This window comes from Salmo salar, chromosome 09 (assembly GCF_965601325.2).
Source record: "Salmo salar chromosome 09, fSalSal1, whole genome shotgun sequence".
In the NCBI taxonomy this organism is placed as follows: domain Eukaryota; kingdom Metazoa; phylum Chordata; class Actinopteri; order Salmoniformes; family Salmonidae; genus Salmo; species Salmo salar.
This window is the reverse complement of record NC_138299.1, coordinates 112,911,055-112,936,461: the sequence shown is the minus strand read 5'-3', so window position 1 is coordinate 112,936,461 and position 25,407 is coordinate 112,911,055. Positions and strand designations below refer to the sequence as shown.

At 62.2% G+C, this 25,407-nt stretch overlaps 1 protein-coding gene across 4 annotated transcripts in view; it reads left to right on the top strand.

The window, feature by feature from the left end:
• The first annotated feature begins 457 nt into the window (after nt 1-457).
• hdx (highly divergent homeobox) overlaps nt 458-25,407 on the top strand; it is a 62,730-nt gene continuing 37,780 nt past the window's right edge. For all 4 annotated transcript variants that reach the window (XM_082956123.1, XM_082956122.1, XM_014213346.3 and 1 more), the window contains exon 1: nt 458-591. The gene's annotated coding sequence lies outside the window, so the exon portion shown is untranslated. The remainder of the gene's footprint in view (nt 592-25,407) is intronic.

The following is a 25,407-nucleotide window of genomic DNA, read 5'->3' as shown; positions in this document are numbered from 1 at the left end:
CAACGCATTTGGAGAAAAAAAATAATGTTTACGTTCAAATGCCTCCTGTGAAGTAGTGAAGTGTGACATACGCCTAGTTTCCTGAAACAAGTCTCATTTTAGAGTGGCATTTTATTGTCCCCAGCACAATGTGCACCTGTGTAATTATCATGCTCTTTAATCAGCTTCTTGATATGCCACACATGTCAAGTGGATGGATTATTTTGGCAAAGGGGGATTTGCTCACTAACAGGGATGTTAACAAATTTGGTAAAAAATAAGATAAATATGCTTTCTTGTGGGTATGGAACACTTCTGGGATATTTTATTTCAGTTCATGAAACATGGGATCAACACTTTGGATGTTGCATTTATATTTTTGTTCAGTATAAATGTTTTCTTTCTCCTCCCCACAAAGTCATCGCTGGGCGGGACATCACTGGGTTGAATGTCACAGCCCTGATTTCGAGATCTAATTGGCTCCTGTCTGCGTATACGTCACGATCATGATTAGAATTGATGATCGGACGTTTTGATTTCATTGTCTGGCTAGGGGACTGCTGAAGAAATCTGATGAATTCGTGCGGTCGTTTGATTTGACGACAAAAACAGGTACATGCCAAAATGATTTCATACTTCACTGCAAGATTTCGACGAGTTCCGGCTTCAGTTCGCTGTAGGCAGGGGTCAGAGAGAGTGACCATGTTAGGACGGGATTTAAAGGAAAAGTTTATTCGGCTCTAGTGGCCTGGCTATGGCTGCCACGGCCTGTCTTGCTGGTATGACGTGTTCTCTGCGTTATTGTTGTGTTGTGGCGCTTTCAACGGGTTGTTGATGGTCTGAAAGCTAGCTGTCGGAAAGTTAGATCATTCCGCTTCCTGTGTGGGAATTCTTAATCTGCTCCTCTCTCTTCCCTTGTGGCGGAATGGGTGGATGTGCGTTTTCTACATCAATTCGCTTTGCAATGTTTCAATTTTTTCATTCAGTGGCCATGCGCAGTGAGCTTGCCAAAATGCTGAAACGGGAGGGTGAAGGTGGAAAGCCACAAGCCCCGCTGCTGTTGGGTTAGAAGAGGCTGTCTGGCTAGCTAGTTAGCAACAGCATCATCATCAAAACAAATAGATTTTCAACAACGCGTCTAGACTATTTTCTCTAACTTTGGTACTGCATAGCTAGCTAGCTAACTAGTAGCTAGATATATTTGGGATGCTGACACTTAGCTAGCATTAGCTTGTGTTGATTGAGGTGGGCTAACGTTAGCTATAGCTAGCTACTGACTTGATCGCGCAAATATTGCTAACTAGCAATCTATCAAGTTGAGTTATTGCAACCTCCCAAGTTATAATGCGTAACAGTAGTTACATGGCTCCACATAATCGATACGCTGTATTGGTAGTAGAGGCCAGACACATCCGTCACATCTCATATGCTACCAAGGAAGGTTTGAACGGGTCCCACTCAGCCAGCTAGCTCTGATCCAGGTCCCACTCAGCCAGCTAGCTCCGATCCAGGTCCCACTCAGCCAGCTAGCTCCGATCCAGGTCCCACTCAGCCAGCTAGCTCCGATCCAGGTCCCACTCAGCCAGCTAGCTCCGATCCAGGTCCCACTCAGCCAGCTGGTCCCACTCAGCCAGCTAGCTCCGATCCAGGTCCCACAGCCAGCTAGTCCCACTCAGCCAGCTAGCTCCGATCCAGGTCCCACTCAGCCAGCTAGCTCCGATCCAGGTCCCACTCAGCCAGCTAGCTCCGATCCAGGGCCCACTCAGCCAGCTAGCTCCGATCCAGGTCCCACTCAGCCAGCTAGTCCCACTCAGCCAGCTAGCTCCGATCCAGGACCCACTCAGCCAGCTAGCTCCGATCCAGGTCCCACTCAGCCAGCTAGCTCCGATCCAGGTCCCACTCAGCCAGCTAGCGCCGATCCAGGTCCCACTCAGCCAGCTGGTCCCACTCAGCCAGCTAGCTCCGATCCAGGTCCCACTCAGCCAGCTAGCTCCGATCCAGGTCCCACTCAGCCAGCTAGCTCCGATCCAGGGCCCACTCAGCCAGCTAGCTCCGATCCAGGTCCCACTCAGCCAGCTAGTCCCACTCAGCCAGCTAGCTCCGATCCAGGTCCCACTCAGCCAGCTAGCTCCGATCCAGGTCCCACTCAGCCAGCTAGCGCCGATCCAGGTCCCACTCAGCCAGCTGGTCCCACTCAGCCAGCTGGTCCCACTCAGCCAGCTGGTCCCACTCAGCCAGCTAGCTCCGATCCAAGTCCCACTCAGCCAGCTAGTCCCACTCAGCCAGCTAGCTCCGATCCAGGTCCCACTCAGCCAGCTGGTCCCACTCAGCCAGCTAGCTCCGATCCAAGTCCCACTCAGCCAGCTAGTCCCACTCAGCCAGCTAGCTCCGATCCAGGTCCCACTCAGCCAGCTGGTCCCACTCAGCCAGCTAGCTCCGATCCAGGTCCCACTCAGCCAGCTAGTCCCACTCAGCCAGCTAGCTCCGATCCAGGACCCACTCAGCCAGCTAGCGCCGATCCAGGTCCCACTCAGCCAGCTGGTCCCACTCAGCCTGCTAGCTCCGATCCAGGGCCCACTCAGCCAGCTGGTCCCACTCAGCCAGCTAGCTCCGATCCAGGACCCACTCAGCCAGCTAGCTCCGATCCAGGACCCACTCAGCCAGCTAGCTCCGATCCAGGTCCCACTCAGCCAGCTAGTCCCACTCAGCCAGCTAGCTCCGATCCAGGTCCCACTCAGCCAGCTAGCTCCGATCCAGGTCCCACTCAGCCAGCTAGCTCCGATCCAGGGCCCACTCAGCCAGCTAGCTCCGATCCAGGTCCCACTCAGCCAGCTAGCTCCGATCCAGGTCCCACTCAGCCAGCTGGTCCCACTCAGCCAGCTAGCTCCGATCCAGGTCCCACTCAGCCAGCTAGTCCCACTCAGCCAGCTAGCTCCGATCCAGGACCCACTCAGCCAGCTAGCTCCGATCCAGGTCCCACTCAGCCAGCTAGCTCCGATCCAGGTCCCACTCAGCCAGCTAGCGCCGATCCAGGTCCCACTCAGCCAGCTGGTCCCACTCAGCCAGCTAGCTCCGATCCAGGTCCCACTCAGCCAGCTAGCTCCGATCCAGGTCCCACTCAGCCAGCTAGCTCCGATCCAGGGCCCACTCAGCCAGCTAGCTCCGATCCAGGTCCCACTCAGCCAGCTAGTCCCACTCAGCCAGCTAGCTCCGATCCAGGTCCCACTCAGCCAGCTAGCTCCGATCCAGGTCCCACTCAGCCAGCTAGCGCCGATCCAGGTCCCACTCAGCCAGCTGGTCCCACTCAGCCAGCTGGGCCCACTCAGCCAGCTGGTCCCACTCAGCCAGCTAGCTCCGATCCAAGTCCCACTCAGCCAGCTAGTCCCACTCAGCCAGCTAGCTCCGATCCAGGTCCCACTCAGCCAGCTGGTCCCACTCAGCCAGCTAGCTCCGATCCAAGTCCCACTCAGCCAGCTAGTCCCACTCAGCCAGCTAGCTCCGATCCAGGTCCCACTCAGCCAGCTGGTCCCACTCAGCCAGCTAGCTCCGATCCAGGTCCCACTCAGCCAGCTAGTCCCACTCAGCCAGCTAGCTCCGATCCAGGACCCACTCAGCCAGCTAGCGCCGATCCAGGTCCCACTCAGCCAGCTGGTCCCACTCAGCCTGCTAGCTCCGATCCAGGGCCCACTCAGCCAGCTGGTCCCACTCAGCCAGCTAGCTCCGATCCAGGTCCCACTCAGCCAGCTAGCTCCGATCCAGGACCCACTCAGCCAGCTAGCTCTGATCCAGGACCCACTCAGCCAGCTAGCTCCGATCCAGGTCCCACTCAGCCAGCTAGCTCCGATCCAGGTCCCACTCAGCCAGCTGGTCCCACTCAGCCAGCTAGCTCCGATCCAGGTCCCACTCAGCCAGCTGGTCCCCCTCAGCCAGCTAGCTCCGATCCAGGTCCCACTCAGCCAGCTAGCTCCGATCCAGGTCCCACTCAGCCAGCTAGCTCCGATCCAGGGCCCACTCAGCCAGCTAGTCCCACTCAGCCAGCTAGCTCCGATCCAGGTCCCACTCAGCCAGCTAGCCGCCCTCAGCCAGCTAGCTCCGATCCAGGTCCCACTCAGCCAGCTAGCTCCGATCCAGGACCCACTCAGCCAGCTAGCTCCGATCCAGGACCCACTCAGCCAGCTAGCTCCGATCCAGGACCCACTCAGCCAGCTAGCTCCGATCCAGGTCCCACTCAGCCAGCTAGCTCCCATCCAGGTCCCACTCAGCCAGCTGGTCCCACTCAGCCAGCTAGCTCCGATCCAGGTCCCACTCAGCCAGCTAGTCCCACTCAGCCAGCTAGCTCCGATCCAGGTCCCACTCAGCCAGCTAGCTCCGATCCAGGACCCACTCAGCCAGCTAGCTCCGATCCAGGACCCACTCAGCCAGCTAGCTCCGATCCAGGACCCACTCAGCCAGCTAGCTCCGATCCAGGTCCCACTCAGCCAGCCAGGGCTATCCAGGTCCCACTCAGCCAGCTAGCTCCGATCCAGGTCCCACTCAGCCAGCTAGCTCCGATCCAGGTCCCACTCAGCCAGCTAGCTCCGATCCAGGTCCCACTCAGCCAGCTGGTCCCACTCAGCCAGCTAGCTCCGATCCAGGTCCCACTCAGCCAGCTAGTCCCACTCAGCCAGCTAGCTCCGATCCAGGTCCCACTCAGCCAGCTAGCTCCGATCCAGGGCCCACTCAGCCAGCTAGCTCCGATCCAGGTCCCACTCAGCCAGCTAGTCCCACTCAGCCAGCTAGCTCCGATCCAGGTCCCACTCAGCCAGCTAGCTCCGATCCAGGTCCCACTCAGCCAGCTAGCGCCGATCCTGGTCCCACTCAGCCAGCTGGTCCCACTCAGCCAGCTAGCTCCGATCCAGGACCCACTCAGCCAGCTAGCTCCGATCCAGGACCCACTCAGCCAGCTAGCTCCGATCCAGGACCCACTCAGCCAGCTAGCTCCGATCCAGGACCCACTCAGCCAGCTAGCTCCGATCCAGGACCCACTCAGCCAGCTAGCTCCGATCCAGGACCCACTCAGCCAGCTAGCTCCGATCCAGGTCCCACTCAGCCAGCTAGTCCCACTCAGCCAGCTAGCTCCGATCCAGGACCCACTCAGCCAGCTAGCTCCGATCCAGGTCCCACTCAGCCAGCTAGCTCCGATCCAGGTCCCACTCAGCCAGCTAGCTCCGATCCAGGTCCCACTCAGCCAGCTAGCGCCGATCCAGGTCCCACTCAGCCATCTGGTCCCACTCAGCCAGCTAGCTCCGATCCAGGTCCCACTCAGCCAGCGAGCTCTGATCCAGGACCCACTCAGCCAGCTAGCTCCGATCCAGGACCCACTCAGCCAGCTAGCTCCGATCCAGGACCCACTCAGCCAGCTAGCTCCGATCCAGGTCCCACTCAGCCAGCCAGGGCTATCCAGGTCCCACTCAGCCAGCTAGCTCCGATCCAGGTCCCACTCAGCCAGCTAGCTCCGATCCAGGTCCCACTCAGCCAGCTAGCTCCGATCCAGGTCCCACTCAGCCAGCTAGCTCCGATCCAGGTCCCACTCAGCCAGCTAATCCAAATGAGCCAGCTAGCTCCGATCCAGGTCGCACTCAGCCAGCTAGCTCCGATCCAGGTCCCACTCAGCCAGCTAGCTCCGATCCAGGACCCACTCAGCCAGCTAGCTCCGATCCAGGTCCCACTCAGCCAGCTAGTCCCACTCAGCCAGCTAGCTCCGATCCAGGTCCCACTCAGCCAGCTAGCTCCGATCCAGGTCCCACTCAGCCAGCTAGCTCCGATCCAGGACCCACTCAGCCAGCTAGATCCGATCCAGGTCCCACTCAGCCAGCCAGCTAGCTCCGATCCAGGTCCCACTCAGCCAGCTAGCTCCGATCCAGGTCCCACTCAGCCAGCTAGCTCCGATCCAGGTCCCACTCAGCCAGCTAGCTCCGATCCAGGTCCCACTCAGCCAGCTAGTTCCACTCAGCCAGCTAGCTCCGATCCAGGTCCCACTCAGCCAGCTAGCTCCGATCCAGGTCCCACTCAGCCAGCTAGCGCCGATCCAGGTCCCACTCAGCCAGCTGGTCCCACTCAGCCAGCTAGCTCCGATCCAGGTCCCACTCAGCCAGCTAGTCCCACTCAGCCAGCTAGCTCCGATCCAGGTCCCACTCAGCCAGCTAGCTCCGATCCAGGACCCACTCAGCCAGCTAGCTCCGATCCAGGTCCCACTCAGCCAGCTAGCTCCGATCCAGGTCCCACTCAGCCAGCTAGCTCCGATCCAGGTCCCACTCAGCCAGCTGGTCCCACTCAGCCAGCTAGCTCCGATCCAGGTCCCACTCAGCCAGCTAGTCCCACTCAGCCAGCTAGCTCCGATCCAGGACCCACTCAGCCAGCTAGCGCCGATCCAGGTCCCACTCAGCCAGCTGGTCCCACTCAGCCTGCTAGCTCCGATCCAGGTCCCACTCAGCCAGCTGGTCCCACTCAGCCAGCTAGCTCCGATCCAGGTCCCACTCAGCCAGCTAGCTCCGATCCAGGACCCACTCAGCCAGCTAGCTCTGATCCAGGACCCACTCAGCCAGCTAGCTCCGATCCAGGTCCCACTCAGCCAGCTAGTCCCACTCAGCCAGCTAGCTCCGATCCAGGACCCACTCAGCCAGCTAGCGCCGATCCAGGTCCCACTCAGCCAGCTGGTCCCACTCAGCCAGCTAGCTCCGATCCAGGTCCCACTCAGCCAGCTGGTCCCACTCAGCCAGCTAGCTCCGATCCAGGTCCCACTCAGCCAGCTAGCTCCGATCCAGGTCCCACTCAGCCAGCTAGCTCCGATCCAGGTCCCACTCAGCCAGCTAGCTCCGATCCAGGTCCCACTCAGCCAGCTGGTCCCACTCAGCCAGCTAGCTCCGATCCAGGTCCTACTCAGCCAGCTAGTCCCACTCAGCCAGCTAGCTCCGATCCAGGACCCACTCAGCCAGCTAGCTCCGATCCAGGTCCCACTCAGCCAGCTAGCTCCGATCCAGGTCCCACTCAGCCAGCTAGCTCCGATCCAGGTCCCACTCAGCCAGCTAGCTCCGATCCAGGTCCCACTCAGCCAGCTGGTCCCACTCAGCCAGCTAGCTCCGATCCAGGTCCCACTCAGCCAGCTAGCGCCGATCCAGGTCCCACTCAGCCAGCTAGCTCCGATCCAGGTCCCACTCAGCCAGCTAGCTCCGATCCAGGTCCCACTCAGCCAGCTAGCTCCGATCCAGGTCCCACTCAGCCAGCCAGCTCCGATCCAGGTCCCACTCAGCCAGCTAGCTCCGATCCAGGTCCCACTCAGCCAGCTAGCTCCGATCCAGGTCCCACTCAGCCAGCTAGCTCTGATCCAGGTCCCACTCAGCCAGCTAGCTCCGATCCAGGTCCCACTCAGCCAGCTAGCTCCGATCCAGGTCCCACTCAGCCAGCTAGTCCCACTCAGCCAGCTAGCTCCGATCCAGGTCCCACTCAGCCAGCTGGTCCCACTCAGCCAGCTAGCTCTGATCCAGGACCCACTCAGCCAGCTAGCGCCGATCCAGGTCCCACTCAGCCAGCTAGTCCCACTCAGCCAGCTAGCTCCGATCCATGTCCCACTCAGCCAGCTAGCTCCGATCCAGGACCCACTCAGCCAGCTATCTCCGATCCAGGACCCACTCAGCGAGCTAGCTCCGATCCAGGTCCCACTCAGCCAGCTAGCTCCGATCCAGGTCCCACTCAGCCAGCTGGTCCCACTCATCCAGCTAGCTCCGATCCAGGTCCTACTCAGCCAGCTAGTCCCACTCAGCCAGCTAGCTCCGATCCAGGACCCACTCAGCCAGCTAGCTCCGATCCAGGTCCCACTCAGCCAGCTAGCTCCGATCCAGGTCCCACTCAGCCAGCTAGCTCCGATCCAGGTCCCACTCAGCCAGCTGGTCCCACTCATCCAGCTAGCTCCGATCCAGGTCCTACTCAGCCAGCTAATCCCACTCAGCCAGCTAGCTCCGATCCAGGACCCACTCAGCCAGCTAGCTCCGATCCAGGTCCCACTCAGCCAGCTAGCTCCGATCCAGGTCCCACTCAGCCAGCTAGCTCCGATCCAGGACCCACTCAGCCAGCTAGCGCCGATCCAGGTCCCACTCAGCCAGCTAGCTCCGATCCAGGACCCACTCAGCCAGCTAGATCCGATCCAGGTCCCACTCAGCCAGCCAGGGCTATCCAGGTCCCACTCAGCCAGCCAGGGCTATCCAGGTCCCACTCAGCCAGCTAGCTCCGATCCAGGTCCCACTCAGCCAGCTAGCTCCGATCCAGGTCCCACTCAGCCAGCTAGCTCCGATCCAGGTCCCACTCAGCCAGCTAGCTCCGATCCAGGTCCCACTCAGCCAGCTAGCTCCGATCCAGGTCCCACTCAGCCAGCTAGCTCCGATCCAGGTCCCACTCAGCCAGCTAGTCCCACTCAGCCAGCTAGCTCCGATCCAGGTCCCACTCAGCCAGCTGGTCCCACTCAGCCAGCTAGCTCCGATCCAGGTCCCACTCAGCCAGCTAGCTCCGATCCAGGACCCACTCAGCCAGCTAGCGCCGATCCGGGTCCCACTCAGCCAGCTGGTCCCACTCAGCCAGCGAGCTCCAATCCAGGTCCCACTCAGCCAGCGAGCTCCGATCCAGGACCCACTCAGCCAGCTAGCTCCGATCCAGGACCCACTCAGCCAGCTAGCTCCGATCCAGGTCCCACTCAGCCAGCTAGCTCCGATCCAGGTCCCACTCAGCCAGCCAGGGCTATCCAGGTCCCACTCAGCCAGCTAGCTCCGATCCAGGTCCCACTCAGCCAGCTAGCTCCGATCCAGGTCCCACTCAGCCAGCTAGCTCCGATCCAGGTCCCACTCAGCCAGCTAGCTCCGATCCAGGTCCCACTCAGCCAGCTAGTCCCACTCAGCCAGCTAGCTCCGATCCAGGTCCCACTCAGCCAGCTAGCTCCGATCCAGGTCCCACTCAGCCAGCTAGCTCCGATCCAGGCCCACTCAGCCAGCTAGCTCCGATCCAGGACCCACTCAGCCAGCTAGTCCCACTCAGCCAGCCAGGGCTATCCAGGTCCCACTCAGCCAGCTAGCTCCGATCCAGGTCCCACTCAGCCAGCTAGCTCCGATCCAGGTCCCACTCAGCCAGCTAGCTCCGATCCAGGTCCCACTCAGCCAGCTGGTCCCACTCAGCCAGCTAGCTCCGATCCAGGTCCCACTCAGCCAGCTAGCTCCGATCCAGGTCCCACTCAGCCAGCTAGTCCCACTCAGCCAGCTAGCTCCGATCCAGGTCCCACTCAGCCAGCTAGCTCCGATCCAGGACCCACTCAGCCAGCTAGCTCCGATCCAGGTCCCACTCAGCCAGCTAGCTCCGATCCAGGTCCCACTCAGCCAGCTAGCTCCGATCCAGGTCCCACTCAGCCAGCTGGTCCCACTCAGCCAGCTAGCTCCAATCCAGGTCCCACTCAGCCAGCTAGTCCCACTCAGCCAGCTAGCTCCGATCCAGGACCCACTCAGCCAGCTAGCGCCGATCCAGGTACCACTCAGCCAGCTGGTCCCACTCAGCCTGCTAGCTCCGATCCAGGTCCCAGTCAGCCAGCTGGTCCCACTCAGCCAGCTAGCTCCGATCCAGGTCCCACTCAGCCAGCTAGCTCCGATCCAGGACCCACTCAGCCAGCTAGCTCTGATCCAGGACCCACTCAGCCAGCTAGCTCCGATCCAGGTCCCACTCAGCCAGCTAGTCCCACTCAGCCAGCTAGCTCCGATCCAGGACCCACTCAGCCAGCTAGCGCCGATCCAGGTCCCACTCAGCCAGCTGGTCCCACTCAGCCTGCTAGCTCCGATCCAGGTCCCACTCAGCCAGCTGGTCCCAGTCAGCCAGCTAGCTCCGATCCAGGTCCCACTCAGCCAGCTAGCTCCGATCCAGGACCCACTCAGCGAGCTAGCTCCGATCCAGGTCCCACTCAGCCAGCTAGCTCCGATCCAGGTCCCACTCAGCCAGCTGGTCCCACTCAGCCAGCTAGCTCCGATCCAGGTCCTACTCAGCCAGCTAGTCCCACTCAGCCAGCTAGCTCCGATCCAGGACCCACTCAGCCAGCTGGCTCCGATCCAGGTCCCACTCAGCCAGCTAGCTCCGATCCAGGTCCCACTCAGCCAGCTAGCTCCGATCCAGGTCCCACTCAGCCAGCTAGCGCCGATCCAGGTCTCATCAGCCAGCTGGTCCCACTCAGCCAGCTAGCTCTGATCCAGGACCCACTCAGCCAGCTAGCGCCGATCCAGGTCCCACTCAGCCAGCTAGCTCCGATCCAGGACCCACTCAGCCAGCTAGATCCGATCCAGGTCCCACTCAGCCAGCCAGGGCTATCCAGGTCCCACTCAGCCAGCCAGGGCTATCCAGGTCCCACTCAGCCAGCCAGCTCCGATCCAGGTCCCACTCAGCCAGCTAGCTCCGATCCAGGTCCCACTCAGCCAGCTAGCTCCGATCCAGGTCCCACTCAGCCAGCTAGCTCTGATCCAGGTCCCACTCAGCCAGCTAGCTCCGATCCAGGTCCCACTCAGCCAGCTAGCTCCGATCCAGGTCCCACTCAGCCAGCTAGTCCCACTCAGCCAGCTAGCTCCGATCCAGGTCCCACTCAGCCAGCTGGTCCCACTCAGCCAGCTAGCTCTGATCCAGGACCCACTCAGCCAGCTAGCGCCGATCCAGGTCCCACTCAGCCAGCTAGTCCCACTCAGCCAGCTAGCTCCGATCCATGTCCCACTCAGCCAGCTAGCTCCGATCCAGGACCCACTCAGCCAGCTATCTCCGATCCAGGACCCACTCAGCGAGCTAGCTCCGATCCAGGTCCCACTCAGCCAGCTAGCTCCGATCCAGGTCCCACTCAGCCAGCTGGTCCCACTCATCCAGCTAGCTCCGATCCAGGTCCTACTCAGCCAGCTAGTCCCACTCAGCCAGCTAGCTCCGATCCAGGACCCACTCAGCCAGCTAGCTCCGATCCAGGTCCCACTCAGCCAGCTAGCTCCGATCCAGGTCCCACTCAGCCAGCTAGCTCCGATCCAGGTCCCACTCAGCCAGCTGGTCCCACTCATCCAGCTAGCTCCGATCCAGGTCCTACTCAGCCAGCTAATCCCACTCAGCCAGCTAGCTCCGATCCAGGACCCACTCAGCCAGCTAGCTCCGATCCAGGTCCCACTCAGCCAGCTAGCTCCGATCCAGGTCCCACTCAGCCAGCTAGCTCCGATCCAGGACCCACTCAGCCAGCTAGCGCCGATCCAGGTCCCACTCAGCCAGCTAGCTCCGATCCAGGACCCACTCAGCCAGCTAGATCCGATCCAGGTCCCACTCAGCCAGCCAGGGCTATCCAGGTCCCACTCAGCCAGCCAGGGCTATCCAGGTCCCACTCAGCCAGCTAGCTCCGATCCAGGTCCCACTCAGCCAGCTAGCTCCGATCCAGGTCCCACTCAGCCAGCTAGCTCCGATCCAGGTCCCACTCAGCCAGCTAGCTCCGATCCAGGTCCCACTCAGCCAGCTAGCTCCGATCCAGGTCCCACTCAGCCAGCTAGCTCCGATCCAGGTCCCACTCAGCCAGCTAGTCCCACTCAGCCAGCTAGCTCCGATCCAGGTCCCACTCAGCCAGCTGGTCCCACTCAGCCAGCTAGCTCCGATCCAGGTCCCACTCAGCCAGCTAGCTCCGATCCAGGACCCACTCAGCCAGCTAGCGCCGATCCGGGTCCCACTCAGCCAGCTGGTCCCACTCAGCCAGCGAGCTCCAATCCAGGTCCCACTCAGCCAGCGAGCTCCGATCCAGGACCCACTCAGCCAGCTAGCTCCGATCCAGGACCCACTCAGCCAGCTAGCTCCGATCCAGGACCCACTCAGCCAGCTAGATCCGATCCAGGTCCCACTCAGCCAGCCAGGGCTATCCAGGTCCCACTCAGCCAGCTAGCTCCGATCCAGGTCCCACTCAGCCAGCTAGCTCCGATCCAGGTCCCACTCAGCCAGCTAGCTCCGATCCAGGTCCCACTCAGCCAGCTAGCTCCGATCCAGGTCCCAGTCAGCCAGCTAGTCCCACTCAGCCAGCTAGCTCCGATCCAGGTCCCACTCAGCCAGCTAGCTCCGATCCAGGTCCCACTCAGCCAGCTAGCTCCGATCCAAGGCCCACTCAGCCAGCTAGCTCCGATCCAGGACCCACTCAGCCAGCTAGTCCCACTCAGCCAGCCAGGGCTATCCAGGTCCCACTCAGCCAGCTAGCTCCGATCCAGGTCCCACTCAGCCAGCTAGCTCCGATCCAGGACCCACTCAGCCAGCTAGCTCCGATCCAGGTCCCACTCAGCCAGCTGGGCCCACTCAGCCAGCTAGCTCCGATCCAGGTCCCACTCAGCCAGCTGGTCCCACTCAGCCAGCTAGCTCCGATCCAGGTCCCACTCAGCCAGCTAGACCCCCTCAGCCAGCTAGCTCCGATCCAGGACCCACTCAGCCAGCTAGCTCCGATCCAGGTCCCACTCAGCCAGCTAGCTCTGATCCAGGACCCACTCAGCCAGCTAGCGCCGATCCAGGTCCCACTCAGCCAGCTAGTCCCACTCAGCCAGCTAGCTCCGATCCAGGACCCACTCAGCCAGCTAGCTCCGATCCAGGACCCACTCAGCGAGCTAGCTCCGATCCAGGTCCCACTCAGCCAGCTAGCTCCGATCCAGGTCCCACTCAGCCAGCTGGTCCCACTCATCCAGCTAGCTCCGATCCAGGTCCTACTCAGCCAGCTAGTCCCACTCAGCCAGCTAGCTCCGATCCAGGACCCACTCAGCCAGCTAGCTCCGATCCAGGTCCCACTCAGCCAGCTAGCTCCGATCCAGGTCCCACTCAGCCAGCTAGCTCCGATCCAGGTCCCACTCAGCCAGCTGGTCCCACTCATCCAGCTAGCTCCGATCCAGGTCCTACTCAGCCAGCTAATCCCACTCAGCCAGCTAGCTCCGATCCAGGACCCACTCAGCCAGCTAGCTCCGATCCAGGTCCCACTCAGCCAGCTAGCTCCGATCCAGGTCCCACTCAGCCAGCTAGCTCCGATCCAGGACCCACTCAGCCAGCTAGCTCCGATCCAGGTCCCACTCAGCCAGCTAGCTCCGATCCAGGTCCCACTCAGCCAGCTAGCTCCGATCCAGGACCCACTCAGCCAGCTAGCTCCGATCCAGGTCCCACTCAGCCAGCTAGTCCCACTCAGCCAGCTAGCTCCGATCCAGGACCCACTCAGCCAACTAGCTCCGATCCAGGTCCCACTCAGCCAGCTGGTCCCACTCAGCCAGCTAGCTCCGATCCAGGTCCCACTCAGCCAGCTAGCTCCGATCCAGGACCCACTCAGCCATCTAGCTCCGATCCAGGTCCCACTCAGCCAGCTAGCTCCGATCCAGGTCCCACTCAGCCAGCTAGCTCCGATCCAGGTCCCACTCAGCCAGCTGGTCCCACTCAGCCAACTAGCTCCGATCCAGGTCCCACTCAGCCAGCTAGTCCCACTCAGCCAGCTAGCTCCGATCCAGGACCCACTCAGCCAACTAGCTCCGATCCAGGTCCCACTCAGCCAGCTGGTCCCACTCAGCCAGCTAGCTCCGGTCCAGGTCCCACTCAGCCAGCTAGCTCCGATCCAGGACCCACTCAGCCATCTAGCTCCGATCCAGGTCCCACTCAGCCAGCTAGGTCCGATCCAGGTCCCAATCAGCCAGCTAGCTCCGATCCAGGTCCCACTCAGCCAGCTAGCTCCGATCCAGGTCCCACTCAGCCAGCTGGTCCCACTCAGCCAGCTAGCTCCGATCCAGGTCCCACTCGGCCAGCTAGTCCCACTCAGCCAGCTAGCTCCGATCCAGGTTCCACTCAGCCAGCTAGCTCCGATCCAGGTCCCACTGAGCCAGCTAGCTCCGATTCAGGTCCCACTCAGCCAGCTAGCTCCGATCCAGGTCCCACTCAGCCAGCTAGCTCCGATCCAGGTCCCACTCAGCCAGCTAGCTCCGATCCAGGTTCCACTCAGCCAGCTAGCTCCGATCCAGGTCCCACTCAGCCAGCTGGTCCCACTCAGCCAGCTAGCTCCGATCCAGGTCCCACTCAGCCAGCTAAAGCCACTCAGCCAGCTAGCTCCGATCCAGGACCCACTCAGCCAGCTAGCTCCGATCCAGGTCCCACTCAGCCAGCTAGGTCCGATCCAGGTCCCACTCAGCCAGCTAGGTCCGATCCAGGTCCCAATCAGCCAGCTAGCTCCGATCCAGGTCCCAATCAGCCAGCTAGCTCCGATCCAGGTCTCAATCAGCCAGCTAGCTCCGATCCAGGTCCCAATCAGCCAGCTAGCTCCGATCCAGGTCCCAATCAGCCAGCTAGCTCCGATCCAGGTCCCACTCAGCCAGCTAGCTCCGATCCAGGTCCCACTCAGCCAGCTAGCTCCGATCCAGGTCCCAATCAGCTTGCTAGCAAGCTCCGATCCAGGTCCCACTCAGCCAGCTAGCTCCGATCCAGGTCCCACTCAGCCAGCAGTCCCACTCAGCCAGCTAGCTCCGATCCAGGTCCCACTCAGCCAGCTAGTCCCAATCAGCCAGCTAGCTCCGATCCAGGTCCCACTCAGCCAGCTGGTCCCACTCAGCCAGCTAGCTCCGATCCAGGTCCTTCTCAGCCAGCTAGTCCAACTCAGCCAGCTAGCTCCGATCCAGGACCCACTCAGCCAGCTAGCTCCGATCCAGGACCCACTCAGCCAGCTAGCTCCGATCCAGGTCCCACTCAGCCAGCTAGCTCCGATCCAGGTCCCACTCAGCCAGCTAGCTCCGATCCAGGTCCCACTCAGCCAGCTAGCTCCGATCCAGGTCCCACTCAGCCAGCTAGCTCCGATCCAGGTCCCACTCAGCCAGCTAGCTCCGATCCAGGTCCCACTCAGCCAGCAGGGCCACTCAGCCAGCTAGCTCCGATCCAGGTCCCACTCAGCCAGCTAGCTCCGATCCAGGACCCACTCAGCCAGCTAGCTCCGATCCAGGTCCCACTCAGCCAGCTAGCTCTGATCCAGGACCCACTCAGCCAGCTAGCTCCGATCCAGGTCCCACTCAGCCAGCTAGTCCCACTCAGCCAGCTAGCTCCGATCCAGGTCCCACTGAGCCAGCTAGCTCCGATCCAGGTCTCACTCAGCCAGCTAGCTCCGATCCAGGTCCCACTCAGCCAGCTGGTCCCACTCAGCCAGCTAGCTCCGATCCAGGACCCACTCAGCCAGCTAGCTCCGATCCAGGTCCCACTCAGCCAGCTAGCTCCGATCCAGGTCCCACTCAGCCAGCTAGCTCCGATCCAGGTCCCACTCAGCCAGCTGGTCCCACTCAGCCAGCTAGCTCCGATCCAGGTCCCACTCAGCCAGCTAGTCCCACTCAGCCAGCTAGCTCCGATCCAGGTCCCACTCAGCCAGCTAGCTCCGATCCAGGTCCCACTCAGCCAGCTAGCTCCGATCCAGGTCCCACTCAGCCAGCTAGCTCCGATCCAGGTCCCACTCAGCCAGCTTAGCTCCGATCCAGGTCCCACTCAGCCAGCCAGGGCTATCCAGGTCCCACTCAGCCAGCTGGCTCCGATCCAGGTCCCACTCAGCCAGCTAGCTCCGATCCAGGTCCCACTCAGCCAGCTAGCTCCGATCCAGGTCCCACTCAGCCAGCTGGTCCCACTCAGCCAGCTGGCCCCGCCAGCGTCCCACTCAGCCAGCTGGTCCCCCTCAGCCAGCTAGCTCCGATCCAGGTCCCACTCAGCCAGCTAGCTCCGATCCAGGGCCCACTCAGCCAGCTAGCTCTGATCCAGGTCCCACGCAGCCATCTAGCTCCGATCCAGGTCCCACTCAGCCAGCTAGCTCCGATCCAGGTCCCACTCAGCCAGCTGGTCCCACTCAGCCAGCTAGCTCCGATCCAGGTCCCACTCAGCCAGCTGGTCCCACTCAGCCAGCTAGCTCCGATCCAGGTCCTACTCAGCCAGCTGGTCCCACTCAGCCAGCTAGCTCCGATCCAGGACCCACTCAGCCAGCTGGTCCCACTCAGCCAGCTAGCTCCGATCCAGGTCCCACTCAGCCAGCTGGTCCCACTCAGCCAGCTGGTCCCACTCAGCCAGCTAGCTCCGATCCAGGACCCACTCAGCCAGCTGGTCCCACTCAGCCAGCTAGCTCCGATCCAGGTCCCACTCAGCCAGCTGGTCCCACTCAGCCAGCTGGTCCCACTCAGCCAGCTAGCTCCGATCCAGGACCCACTCAGCCAGCTGGTCCCACTCAGCCAGCTAGCTCCGATCCAGGTCCCACTCAGCCAGCTGGTCCCACTCAGCCAGCTAGCTCCGATCCAGGTCCCACTCAGCCAGCTAGTCCCAATCAGCCAGCTAGCTCCGATCCAGGTCCCACTCAGCCAGCTAGCTCCGATCCAGGACCCACTCAGCCAGCTAGCTCTGATCCAGGTCCTACTCAGCCAGCTAGTCCCACTCAGCCAGCTAGCTCCGATCCAGGTCCCACTCAGCCAGCTAGCTCCGATCCAGGTCCCACTCAGCCAGCTAGCTCCGATCCAGGTCCCACTCAGCCAGCTAGCTCCGATCCAGGTCCCACTCAGCCAGCTAGCTCCGATCCAGGTCCCACTCAGCCATCTAGCTCCGATCCAGGTCCCACTCAGCCAGCTAGCTCCGATCCAGGTCCCACTCAGCCAGCTGGTCCCACTCAGCCAGCTGGTCCCACTCAGCCAGCTGGTCCCCCTCAGCCAGCTAGCTCCGATCCAGGCCCCACTCAGCCATCTAGCTCCGATCCAGGTCCCACTCAGCCAGCTAGCTCCGATCCAGGTCCCACTCAGCCATCTAGCTCCGATCCAGGTCCCACTCAGCCAGCTAGCTCCGATCCAGGTCCCACTCAGCCAGCTGGTCCCACTCAGCCAGCTGGTCCCACTCAGCCAGCTGGTCCCCCTCAGCCAGCTAGCTCCGATCCAGGTCCCACTCAGCCAGCTAGCTCCGATCCAGGGCCCACTCAGCCAGCTAGCTCTGATCCAGGTCCCACGCAGCCATCTAGCTCCGATCCAGGTCCCACTCAGCCAGCTAGCTCCGATCCAGGTCCCACTCAGCCAGCTGGTCCCACTCAGCCAGCTAGCTCCGATCCAGGTCCCACTCAGCCAGCTGGTCCCACTCAGCCAGCTAGCTCCGATCCAGGTCCTACTCAGCCAGCTGGTCCCACTCAGCCAGCTAGCTCCGATCCAGGACCCACTCAGCCAGCTGGTCCCACTCAGCCAGCTAGCTCCGATCCAGGTCCCACTCAGCCAGCTGGTCCCACTCAGCCAGCTGGTCCCACTCAGCCAGCTAGCTCCGATCCAGGACCCACTCAGCCAGCTGGTCCCACTCAGCCAGCTAGCTCCGATCCAGGTCCCACTCAGCCAGCTGGTCCCACTCAGCCAGCTGGTCCCACTCAGCCAGCTAGACCCCCTCAGCCAGCTAGCTCCGATCCAGGTCCCACTCAGCCGTCTAGCACCGATCCAGGTCCCACTCAGCCAGCTAGCTCCGATCCAGGTCCCACTCAGCCAGCTGGTCCCACTCAGCCAGCTAGCTCCGATCCAGGTCCTACTCAGCCAGCTGGTCCCACTCAGCCAGCTAGCTCCGATCCAGGACCCACTCAGCCAGCTGGTCCCACTCAGCCAGCTAGCTCCGATCCAGGTCCCACTCAGCCAGCTAGCTCTGATCCAGGACCCACTCAGCCAGCTAGCTCCGATCCAGGTCCCACTCAGCCAGCTAGCTCCGATCCAGGACCCACTCAGCCAGCTAGCTCCGATCCAGGTCCCACTCAGCCAGCTAGCTCCGATCCAGGTCCCACTCAGCCAGCTTGCTCCGATCCAGGTCCCACTCAGCCAGCTAGCTCCGATCCAGGTCCCAATCAGCCAGCTAGCTCCGATCCAGGTCCCACTCAGCCAGCTAGCTCCGATCCAGGTCCCACTCAGCCAGCTGGTCCCACTCAGCCAGCTAGCTCCGATCCAGGTCCCACTCAGCCAGCTAGACCCACTCAGCCAGCTAGCTCCGATCCAGGTCCCACTCAGCCAGCTAGCTCCGATCCAGGTCCCACTCAGCCAGCTGGTCCCACTCAGCCAGCTAGCTCCGATCCAGGTCCTACTCAGCCAGCTAGTCGCACTCTGCCAGCTAGCTCCGATCCAGGACCCACTCAGCCAGCTAGCTCCGATCCAGGACCCACTCAGCCAGCTAGCTCCGATCCAGGTCCCACTCAGCCAGCTAGCTCCGATCCAGGTCCCACTCAGCCAGCTAGCTCCGATCCAGGTCCCACTCAGCCAGCTAGCTCCGATCCAGGTCCCACTCAGCCAGCTAGCTCCGATCCAGGTCCCACTCAGCCAGCTAGTCCCACTCAGCCAGCTAGCTCCGATCCAGGTCCCACTCAGCCAGCTAGCGCCGATCCAGGTCCCACTCAGCCAGCTAGTCCCACTCAGCCAGCTAGCTCCGATCCAGGTCCCACTCAGCCAGCTAGTCCCAATCAGCCAGCTAGCTCCGATCCAGGACCCACTCAGCCAGCTAGCTCCGATCCAGGACCCACTCAGCCAGCTAGCTCCGATCCAGGTCCCACTCAGCCAGCTAGCTCCGATCCAGGTCCCACTCAGCCAGCTGGTCCCACTCAGCCAGCTAGCTCCGATCCAGGTCCCACTCAGCCAGCTGGTCCCACTCAGCCAGCTAGCTCCGATCCAGGTCCTACTCAGCCAGCTGGTCCCACTCAGCCAGCTAGCTCCGATCCAGGACCCACTCAGCCAGCTGGTCCCACTCAGCCAGCTAGCTCCGATCCAGCTCCCACTCAGCCAGCTGGTCCCACTCAGCCAGCTGGTCCCACTCAGCCAGCTAGCTCCGATCCAGGACCCACTCAGCCAGCTGGTCCCACTCAGCCAGCTAGCTCCGATCCAGGTCCCACTCAGCCAGCTGGTCCCACTCAGCCAGCTGGTCCCACTCAGCCAGCTAGACCCCCTCAGCCAGCTAGCTCCGATCCAGGTCCCACTCAGCCGTCTAGCACCGATCCAGGTCCCACTCAGCCAGCTAGCTCCGATCCAGGACCCACTCAGCCAGCTAGCTCCGATCCAGGTCCCACTCAGCCAGCTAGCTCCGATCCAGGACCCACTCAGCCAGCTAGCTCCGATCCAGGTCCCACTCAGCCAGCTAGCTCCGATCCAGGTCCCACTCAGCCAGCTAGCTCTGATCCAGGACCCACTCAGCCAGCTAGCTCCGATCCAGGTCCCACTCAGCCAGCTAGCTCCGATCCAGGACCCACTCAGCCAGCTAGCTCCGATCCAGGTCCCACTCAGCCAGCTAGCTCCGATCCAGGTCCCACTCAGCCAGCTTGCTCCGATCCAGGTCCCACTCAGCCAGCTAGCTCCGATCCAGGTCCCAATCAGCCAGCTAGCTCCGATCCAGGTCCCACTCAGCCAGCTAGCTCCGATCCAGGTCCCACTCAGCCAGCTGGTCCCACTCAGCCAGCTAGCTCCGATCCAGGTCCCACTCAGCCAGCTAGACCCACTCAGCCAGCTAGCTCCGATCCAGGTCCCACTCAGCCAGCTAGCTCCGATCCAGGTCCCACTCAGCCAGCTGGTCCCACTCAGCCAGCTAGCTCCGATCCAGGTCCTACTCAGCCAGCTAGTCGCACTCTGCCAGCTAGCTCCGATCCAGGACCCACTCAGCCAGCTAGCTCCGATCCAGGACCCACTCAGCCAGCTAGCTCCGATCCAGGTCCCACTCAGCCAGCTAGCTCCGATCCAGGTCCCACTCAGCCAGCTAGCTCCGATCCAGGTCCCACTCAGCCAGCTAGCTCCGATCCAGGTCCCACTCAGCCAGCTAGCTCCGATCCAGGTCCCACTCAGCCAGCTAGTCCCACTCAGCCAGCTAGCTTCGATCCAGGTCCCACTCAGCCAGCTAGCGCCGATCCAGGTCCCACTCAGCCAGCTAGTCCCACTCAGCCAGCTAGCTCCGATCCAGGTCCCACTCAGCCAGCTAGTCCCAATCAGCCAGCTAGCTCCGATCCAGGACCCACTCAGCCAGCTAGCTCCGATCCAGGACCCACTCAGCCAGCTAGCTCCGATCCAGGTCCCACTCAGCCAGCTAGCTCCGATCCAGGTCCCACTCAGCCAGCTAGCTCCGATCCAGGTCCCACTCAGCCAGCTAGCTCCGATCCAGGTCCCACTCAGCCAGCTAGCTCCGATCCAGGTCCCACTCAGCCAGCTAGCTCCGATCCAGGTCCCACTCAGCCAGCTAGCTCCGATCCAGGTCCCACTCAGCCAGCTAGCTCCGATCCAGGTCCCACTCAGCCAGCTAGCTCCGATCCAGGTCCCACTCAGCCAGCTGGTCCCACTCAGCCAGCTAGACCCCCTCAGCCAGCTAGCTCCGATCCAGGTCCCACTCAGCCAGCTAGCTCCGATCCAGGGCCCACTCAGCCAGCTAGCTCCGATCCAGGTCCCACTCAGCGATCTAGCTCCGATCCAGGTCCCACTCAGCCAGCTAGCTCCGATCCAGGTGTCACTCAGCCAGCTGGTCCCACTCAGCCAGCTAGCTCCGATCCAGGTCCCACTCAGCCAGCTGGTCCCACTCAGCCAGCTAGCTCCGATCCAGGTCCTACTCAGCCAGCTGGTCCCACTCAGCCAGCTAGCTCCGATCCAGGACCCACTCAGCCAGCTGGTCCCACTCAGCCAGCTAGCTCCGATCCAGGTCCCACTCAGCCGTCTAGCACCGATCCAGGTCCCACTCAGCCAGCTAGCTCTGATCCAGGTCCCACTCAGCCAGCTGGTCCCACTCAGCCAGCTAGCTCCGATCCAGGTCCTACTCAGCCAGCTGGTCCCACTCAGCCAGCTAGCTCCGATCCAGGACCCACTCAGCCAGCTGGTCCCACTCAGCCAGCTAGCTCCGATCCAGGTCCCACTCAGCCAGCTAGCTCTGATCCAGGACCCACTCAGCCAGCTAGCTCCGATCCAGGTCCCACTCAGCCAGCTAGCTCCGATCCAGGACCCACTCAGCCAGCTAGCTCCGATCCAGGTCCCACTCAGCCAGCTAGACCCACTCAGCCAGCTAGCTCCGATCCAGGTCCCACTCAGCCAGCTAGCTCCGATCCAGGTCCCACTCAGCCAGCTGGTCCCACTCAGCCAGCTAGCTCCGATCCAGGTCCTACTCAGCCAGCTAGTCCCACTCTGCCAGCTAGCTCCGATCCAGGACCCACTCAGCCAGCTAGCTCCGATCCAGGACCCACTCAGCCAGCTAGCTCCGATCCAGGTCCCACTCAGCCAGCTAGCTCCGATCCAGGTCCCACTCAGCCAGCTGGTCCCACTCAGCCAGCTAGCTCCGATCCAGGTCCTACTCAGCCAGCTGGTCCCACTCAGCCAGCTAGCTCCGATCCAGGACCCACTCAGCCAGCTGGTCCCACTCAGCCAGCTAGCTCCGATCCAGGTCCCACTCAGCCAGCTGGTCCCACTCAGCCAGCTGGTCCCACTCAGCCAGCTAGACCCCCTCAGCCAGCTAGCTCCGATCCAGGTCCCACTCAGCCGTCTAGCACCGATCCAGGTCCCACTCAGCCAGCTAGCTCTGATCCAGGTCCCACTCAGCCAGCTGGTCCCACTCAGCCAGCTAGCTCCGATCCAGGTCCTACTCAGCCAGCTGGTCCCACTCAGCCAGCTAGCTCCGATCCAGGACCCACTCAGCCAGCTGGTCCCACTCAGCCAGCTAGCTCCGATCCAGGTCCCACTCAGCCAGCTAGCTCTGATCCAGGACCCACTCAGCCAGCTAGCTCCGATCCAGGTCCCACTCAGCCAGCTAGCTCCGATCCAGGACCCACTCAGCCAGCTAGCTCCGATCCAGGTCCCACTCAGCCAGCTAGACCCACTCAGCCAGCTAGCTCCGATCCAGGTCCCACTCAGCCAGCTAGCTCCGATCCAGGTCCCACTCAGCCAGCTGGTCCCACTCAGCCAGCTAGCTCCGATCCAGGTCCTACTCAGCCAGCTAGTCCCACTCTGCCAGCTAGCTCCGATCCAGGACCCACTCAGCCAGCTAGCTCCGATCCAGGACCCACTCAGCCAGCTAGCTCCGATCCAGGTCCCACTCAGCCAGCTAGCTCCGATCCAGGTCCCACTCAGCCAGCTAGCTCCGATCCAGGTCCCACTCAGCCAGCTAGCTCCGATCCAGGTCCCACTCAGCCAGCTAGCTCCGATCCAGGTCCCACTCAGCCAGCTAGCTCCGATCCAGGTCCCACTCAGCCAGCTAGTCCCACTCAGCCAGCTAGCTCCGATCCAGGTCCCACTCAGCCAGCTAGCGCCGATCCAGGTCCCACTCAGCCAGCTAGTCCCACTCAGCCAGCTAGCTCCGATCCAGGTCCCACTCAGCCAGCTAGTCCCAATCAGCCAGCTAGCTCCGATCCAGGACCCACTCAGCCAGCTAGCTCCGATCCAGGTCCCACTCAGCCAGCTAGCTCCGATCCAGGTCCCACTCAGCCAGCTAGCTCCGATCCAGGTCCCACTCAGCCAGCTAGCTCCGATCCAGGTCCCACTCAGCCAGCTAGCTCCGATCCAGGTCCCACTCAGCCAGCTAGCTCCGATCCAGGTCCCACTCAGCCAGCTAGCTCCGATCCAGGTCCCACTCAGCCAGCTGGTCCCACTCAGCCAGCTAGACCCCCTCAGCCAGCTAGCTCCGATCCAGGTCCCACTCAGCCAGCTAGCTTCGATCCAGGTCCCTCTCAGCCAGCTAGCTCCGATCCAGGGCCCACTCAGCCAGCTAGCTCCGATCCAGGTCCCACTCAGCGATCTAGCTCCGATCCAGGTCCCACTCAGCCAGCTAGCTCCGATCCAGGTGTCACTCAGCCAGCTGGTCCCACTCAGCCAGCTAGCTCCGATCCAGGTCCCACTCAGCCAGCTGGTCCCACTCAGCCAGCTAGCTCCGATCCAGGTCCTACTCAGCCAGCTGGTCCCACTCAGCCAGCTAGCTCCGATCCAGGACCCACTCAGCCAGCTGGTCCCACTCAGCCAGCTAGCTCCGATCCAGGTCCCACTCAGCCAGCTAGCTCTGATCCAGGACCCACTCAGCCAGCTAGCTCCGATCCAGGTCCCACTCAGCCAGCTAGCTCCGATCCAGGACCCACTCAGCCAGCTAGCTCCGATCCAGGTCCCACTCAGCCAGCTAGACCCACTCAGCCAGCTAGCTCCGATCCAGGTCCCACTCAGCCAGCTAGCTCCGATCCAGGTCCCACTCAGCCAGCTGGTCCCACTCAGCCAGCTAGCTCCGATCCAGGTCCTACTCAGCCAGCTAGTCCCACTCTGCCAGCTAGCTCCGATCCAGGACCCACTCAGCCAGCTAGCTCCGATCCAGGACCCACTCAGCCAGCTAGCTCCGATCCAGGTCCCACTCAGCCAGCTAGCTCCGATCCAGGTCCCACTCAGCCAGCTAGCTCCGATCCAGGTCCCACTCAGCCAGCTAGCTCCGATCCAGGTCCCACTCAGCCAGCTAGCTCCGATCCAGGTCCCACTCAGCCAGCTAGTCCCACTCAGCCAGCTAGCTCCGATCCAGGTCCCACTCAGCCAGCTAGCTCCGATCCAGGTCCCACTCAGCCAGCTAGCGCCGATCCAGGTCCCACTCAGCCAGCTAGTCCCACTCAGCCAGCTAGCTCCGATCCAGGTCCCACTCAGCCAGCTAGTCCCAATCAGCCAGCTAGCTCCGATCCAGGACCCACTCAGCCAGCTAGCTCCGATCCAGGTCCCACTCAGCCAGCTAGCTCCGATCCAGGTCCCACTCAGCCAGCTAGCTCCGATCCAGGTCCCACTCAGCCAGCTAGCTCCGATCCAGGTCCCACTCAGCCAGCTAGCTCCGATCCAGGTCCCACTCAGCCAGCTAGCTCCGATCCAGGTCCCACTCAGCCAGCTAGCTCCGATCCAGGTCCCACTCAGCCAGCTGGTCCCACTCAGCCAGCTAGACCCCCTCAGCCAGCTAGCTCCGATCCAGGTCCCACTCAGCCAGCTAGCTTCGATCCAGGTCCCTCTCAGCCAGCTAGCTCCGATCCAGGGCCCACTCAGCCAGCTAGCTCCGATCCAGGTCCCACTCAGCCAGCTAGCTCCGATCCAGGTCCCACTCAGCCAGCTAGCTCCGATCCAGGTCCCACTCAGCCAGCTAGCTCCGATCCAGGTCCCACTCAGCCAGCTAGCTCCGATCCAGGTCCCACTCAGCCAGCTAGCTCCGATCCAGGTCCCACTCAGCCAGCTAGTCCCACTCAGCCAGCTAGCTCCGATCCAGGTCCCACTCAGCCAGCTAGCGCCGATCCAGGTCCCACTCAGCCAGCTAGTCCCACTCAGCCAGCTAGCTCCGATCCAGGTCCCACTCAGCCAGCTAGTCCCAATCAGCCAGCTAGCTCCGATCCAGGACCCACTCAGCCAGCTAGCTCCGATCCAGGTCCCACTCAGCCAGCTAGCTCCGATCCAGGTCCCACTCAGCCAGCTAGCTCCGATCCAGGTCCCACTCAGCCAGCTAGCTCCGATCCAGGTCCCACTCAGCCAGCTAGCTCCGATCCAGGTCCCACTCAGCCAGCTAGCTCCGATCCAGGTCCCACTCAGCCAGCTAGCTCCGATCCAGGTCCCACTCAGCCAGCTGGTCCCACTCAGCCAGCTAGCTCCGATCCAGGACCCACTCAGCCAGCTGGTCCCACTCAGCCAGCTAGCTCCGATCCAGGTCCCACTCAGCCAGCTGGTCCCACTCAGCCAGCTGGTCCCACTCAGCCAGCTAGCTCCGATCCAGGACCCACTCAGCCAGCTGGTCCCACTCAGCCAGCTAGCTCCGATCCAGGTCCCACTCAGCCAGCTGGTCCCACTCAGCCAGCTGGTCCCACTCAGCCAGCTAGACCCCCTCAGCCAGCTAGCTCCGATCCAGGTCCCACTCAGCCGTCTAGCACCGATCCAGGTCCCACTCAGCCAGCTAGCTCCGATCCAGGTCCCACTCAGCCAGCTGGTCCCACTCAGCCAGCTAGCTCCGATCCAGGTCCTACTCAGCCAGCTGGTCCCACTCAGCCAGCTAGCTCCGATCCAGGACCCACTCAGCCAGCTGGTCCCACTCAGCCAGCTAGCTCCGATCCAGGTCCCACTCAGCCAGCTAGCTCTGATCCAGGACCCACTCAGCCAGCTAGCTCCGATCCAGGTCCCACTCAGCCAGCTAGCTCCGATCCAGGACCCACTCAGCCAGCTAGCTCCGATCCAGGTCCCACTCAGCCAGCTAGCTCCGATCCAGGTCCCACTCAGCCAGCTTGCTCCGATCCAGGTCCCACTCAGCCAGCTAGCTCCGATCCAGGTCCCAATCAGCCAGCTAGCTCCGATCCAGGTCCCACTCAGCCAGCTAGCTCCGATCCAGGTCCCACTCAGCCAGCTGGTCCCACTCAGCCAGCTAGCTCCGATCCAGGTCCCACTCAGCCAGCTAGACCCA